Source organism: Triticum aestivum, chromosome 4A (assembly GCF_018294505.1).
Source record: "Triticum aestivum cultivar Chinese Spring chromosome 4A, IWGSC CS RefSeq v2.1, whole genome shotgun sequence".
In the NCBI taxonomy this organism is placed as follows: domain Eukaryota; kingdom Viridiplantae; phylum Streptophyta; class Magnoliopsida; order Poales; family Poaceae; genus Triticum; species Triticum aestivum.
In genome coordinates this window covers 674693588-674698836 of record NC_057803.1, presented here as the reverse complement: position 1 = coordinate 674698836, position 5249 = coordinate 674693588, and the positions used below count along the sequence as shown (strand labels likewise).

The window sequence follows — 5249 nt, the reverse complement described above, 5'->3', positions numbered from 1 at the left end:
TCGCCAGGGCCGTCGACACCATCGAAGTACGCCTCATCACTGCGGCCATTCAAGCATGCCTTGCAGCAACACCACGACCGTCGATGCCGCCATTGCATGCCTCATCCCCGTGTCCATAAAACCATCGCCGTGGTCGTTGAAGCATTGTCACTGTCGTCACCATCAAAGTATGCCTCGTTGCCGCGGCCAATGAAGCATGTCTTGCAGCACCGCCACGGCTGTCGATGTCGTCATAGCATGCCTTGTCGTCGTGTCCATTGAACCATCGCCGTGGCCATCGAAGCATCGGAGCGGCCGCCCCCATCGGGTTGCATCAACGGTGGCTGCTGCGACCACCCCATTGCAGGCTTGGAGCATCGACCGCGGCTGTTGCACCGGCGAGCTGTGTGGTTGCAGCACCGGCTGTGGATACGGCATCAGCAAGCTCTGCGGTTGCAGCGGTGCCTCAAACCCGCCGGCCTTGGAACTTCTCCTTCAAAGGGCCCTGCAGCGGCGCCTCCACACCACGGCTGTCTCAAGCCAACTCAATTCAGCGGTGAAGTAGACGGGCAGGGAGAGAGAAGGAGCATTCCATCGAATGAGGAAAAAGAGAGAGACAGGAGATGGTACTGTGGAGTTGTGGTCAACGCACGGTGTAGGAGAAAAAAGTGTGGCAAGCCCTTCATCGGCTGGAATAAGGTTTTCGAGGGGGTTGTGGTGCGCGGGCTCGATCGGAACACGTGGCAATCGTGGAACGCGGCTGGCGCAAGCATGTTTACATATGGTAAGGTACTACTATTTGGTAAGAATCTAAACATATCCCTTAACCTTTTATAGCAACATTTAAGTGCATACAAAATAATTGTCAAAGTTTCATCTTAGAAACTGCATGACTAAAATATCATGCATTTCAGAACCGTGGGAGCACATTGTGCCGTGTACTTTTTACACTACGAAGGAAATAAATGCCTTTAAAAAACAAATGAAATTAATGAGGGAAATAAAGGAGTACCATGTATTCTGGACTTCTGATCCGGGGACCACACGCCAGTAGCCCTAGGATTTGCATGCCAGCTATTTTGTAGTTATTTCACCAGTGCTGGCACCTCACCGGCGTGGCCAAAAACGTGATAGGAAACGAAAGAAAACAAATACATCCCGCCCAGAGACTCGAAAGGAAAGTAGTAACCCGCCCGCGTCCTCCGTTCCCCAGTTTCTTCCACCCTCTTGACGCCGGTTCTATATAAAGCAGCAAAGCAACAGAGTGCCCCCATAGATCCAATTCCACCTTCCTCCTTCAAGAGCTCCGCCTATCTCTGCCAGCCCGCCGTCGGCGAACCTAGCACGAATCTCGTGCCATGGACACATCTCGCGCCGGCTCCTCCTCCAACCCCACCCCCACCAGGCGTCGTCTCACCGTTCCCTTTCATGGGCGGCCTTCACCAACCCCGCTGCCGGCACACCCCGGTGAATGGCGCTCCCGCCCCGCCGTCTCATGGACCGTGGAGAACATCTACGAGGACTTCTCTGGCCGCCGCAGCGCGCTCGTCCGAGCCCTCACCGCAGGTAAGCCATGGGGCGCTCCTTAGTGACACGTTTTTCTCTATATATGTGACGCCTACGTGCTGATGGATCTAACGCCAGTCTCTTCTCCTCCTTGTTGCCATACGCGCAGATCAGGATACATTATATGATTTATTGCGCGAGGAAGGTATGTAATATACAGATCCAACTGTCCCAGAAATTTTATATCCATTTCTTGTTACAAAATTGTAAATCTGGCTGACAAGAAATCTCAGATCCATTTTTTATTAAGAAAAACTAGTCATCAGTTTGCTGTTGCACGGGATAGTGGAGTTCGGTATTGAAACATGGGGAAACTTTGGCTGATAGTTTGGTCAGTTACTTTTAAACATATAAGCGTGTTTATTTTTGTAAGACATAGGAAAGAAAACTTTAGATCCCGTGTTTATTTTTGTATTAAGCAGAGGCTGATAGTTTCATCTGACATGAAAGTTCAGATCCATTTTTTATTAAGAAAAACTAGTCATCAATCCCGTGTTTGCACGGTCTAGTGAAATTCTGCACTGAAACATGGGGAAACTTAGGCTGATAGTTTTGTCAGTTACTTTTAAACATATGACCTTGTTTATTTTTGTATTAGACATAGGAAAAAAAACTTCAGCTCCAGTGTTTATTTTAGTATTAGGGATAGGCTGATAGTTTCTTCTGACATGAAATCTCAGATCCATTTTTATTAAGAAAAACAAGTCATCAATCCCGTGATTGCACGGGCTAGTGAAGTTCTTTATTTAATTAAACTTAGACTGATAGTTTGATCAGTTCCTTTGAAACACATAATGGTCTTTATTTCTTATTAGACATAGGAAAAAGTATTGAGTTAGACAACTACGGGCATTTGTGGCTGTATTTTTTAGATCCTGCTGTCCCTGAAATTTTAGATCCATTTTTAATTAGAAAATTGTAAATCCGGCTGATATGAAATCTCAGATCCGTTTTTTCATGAAGAAAACTAGCCATCAATCCACTGCTCTTGCACGGCCTAGTGAAGTTCTGTATTGAAACACAGGGGAATTCAGGCTGGTAGTCTGATCAGTTACTTTCAGTCATATTTCTCCGGAAGAAAAAGGTTATTTTCAGATATACAACCATGTTTATTTTTGTATTAGACATAGGAAAAAGAGTATAGAGTTATAAATAACTCTCTGCATTAGTGGTAGTATTTTTTGCGTGCATAGACTTTTCCAATTGACAAGTGTGTGAAATCAATGCGCGTGATATATATTCTTGGTGTGCTATGCCCCCAATAACCCCAAATAGATAGAAGATGTAACATGGTAGCAATTTTATGAAGGCTGCATGTGTACTGGTGGGCTATTGTATTGTAAACGCGAAATTCTTTGGTGGATGTATACTTTTTTTGTCCTTTTCTCCTAAAGAAATACGATGGGGTTTGGTCTTAAGTTTATTATAGACACTCAACACTTGTCGCCCTCAAAACCTTCAACTGTTTCTAGACCATATCTTTTCTAGGACTCGATTATGCATTACTATTTACATAGAATATTCATGCAAAAGTGTTTTACAAGAGTACATGAGGACATTTATTTTCTCTTGGTCATGAAGAGGATCCATGGTTCTATTTTGAATTATCTTTAATTTTAAGTCACATATTATATACATGTATATTCACTAAAATACGTCAGATAAATGATACAGTTTTCTATTTATTTTAGTAATGGGAAATACGGACCCTTGCTATTCTGCACGGACAACGCACAGTGTATATAAACATATATACTTGTATGCGCACAAGCGATCTTTCTCACGATGACATAGAGAAGGCCGACTTAACTTTAAATTAGCCAAAAGTAGAGAGATTTATATAAATTTGGCAAAAATAGAGATCTGAATATTTATCACGCCTCGTAATAGGATTAAAGTACCTGCAAATTCTAAGCCTGCAGCCAGTGATATGAACCTCGCCATCACCAAGCCATATGCATGGCATGGGTGCTTCATAAAAATATATTTAATTAATTTAAGTGTCGAAAGCATGCAAACTAACAATCTAATCTCCTGCTTTTTTTTACAATAGAGTTGTTTGACATGTAGCTACATCAAACCTGTTTGAATAATATAATAACTTTTTGTCAAATCAATGATTTGGAGAGGTATTTTTTCTTAAATTAAAGTAAATCTCATATGGTGCCCCCAATTACAATTAGTAAATATAAGATGGCGAGGTGTGCAAATCACTGGCTGATGGAGTGGTGTGGTTCATTTTCTCGCTTCAGGTAAAGAGCCAATGTGCTTGTACGGGTACCCGGACGGTAGTTGGGAGTTGACACTGCCGAAGGAGATGGTGCCGCCAGGCCTGCCGGTGCCGACACGAGGCATCAACCGCCGGCGAGATTATGTGAACCGTTCTGACTACCTGACACTCGTCGCCCACCACTCCGACTCGTGGCTCATGGGCGTCACCTTTTTCTTGTCCACTCATCTCGACGCCAACTGTTGCTGCTGCTCCTACCACCACCACCACCACCACCACCACCACTACTACTACTACAACTTCGTTTCACAAACAGTTTTTTTGTGCACTTAACATTTAGGACATTTATATGTGGAATCTAACATTTAGGACATTTATATGGACAAACAGTTTTTTGTGCACTTAACAAACACGAGAGAGAATACAGCTTCAATAGAGCCGTAGTCCTGCAGAACTAATTGTTAGAGCCTCAGCATTAAATAATGGGCTATTCTTATTAGGGGCGATCTTCATCTTCTATTTAAATCATTATGTTTTAGTGCTTATATAGTTCCTCCATGCATCAAGAATGTCATGTGTTACATATTGCTTGCGAAGCCAATTGCTGATTTGATGATGTTGGTTTACTTTCTCTTTCAGGATACGTTTATTTGATATGGTAAATGAGATGCGAACAGTCATGACGAATTCTATCTCTCTTACGGTCTTTCTTGGCTATCAACATTTGCGTGATACAATGCAAATAGGGAGTCGAGTGCACCAACTCAAGAGAATGTGTCCAATCCAGACGTAGTCTCTATCACACATGCTGAAGAGAACGTGCCACCTGCTCAAGACTCGATGCAAGTTTTGTCTGCTCCAAACAGGGACTCTAGGAAGCCTGCTAAAGACAAACAAAAGGATAATGAAGTTACTGACTTTTGCGGATCTTGTAATGCTCCGTATCATGCCAATGCCTTTTGGATTGGTTGTGACGGATGTGACCAGTGGTTCCATGGAAAATGTGTGAACATAACTGCCTCTGAAGCAGAACATATCGAAGAATACCAGTGTCCTGACTGCATCCGCGAGGTGATCGGAGAGTAGGATATAATATGTGCCCCATTCCTTTATTTTAGGTATGCAGTCACCCTTTGTATGAAAAATGATTAACTAGAAAGGTAGTGAGAGAGGCATTACATTATTTTCCCATTCCGTTGGGATATATGTAAGAATTCAGTTTACAATGACTCGAAATAGGCTTTCGCCTTGCTATATTAATATAGCAACCACCTGACAGAACTGTGATATCGCTGATGGGTAAACAGGACAATCAAACCCAAAAAGAGAAACAAATGCCAAAGCGATGATTTCCGGCAACCGCCGCCACGCTCCTATGCTTCTGAATTCCACCAAACTCCTATGCCTCTGAATTCCCGCGTACCAAACAACACCTTCAAGAAGGACCACAACGACAATGACGCTGCTGCCCAGA

At 43.4% G+C, this 5249-nt stretch overlaps 1 pseudogene; it reads left to right on the top strand.

Moving 5' to 3' along the window:
* Positions 1-1337: 1337 nt before the first annotated feature.
* LOC123083045 (PHD finger protein ALFIN-LIKE 3-like) lies at positions 1338-4861 on the top strand (annotated as a pseudogene).
* The last annotated feature ends 388 nt before the right edge of the window (positions 4862-5249 follow it).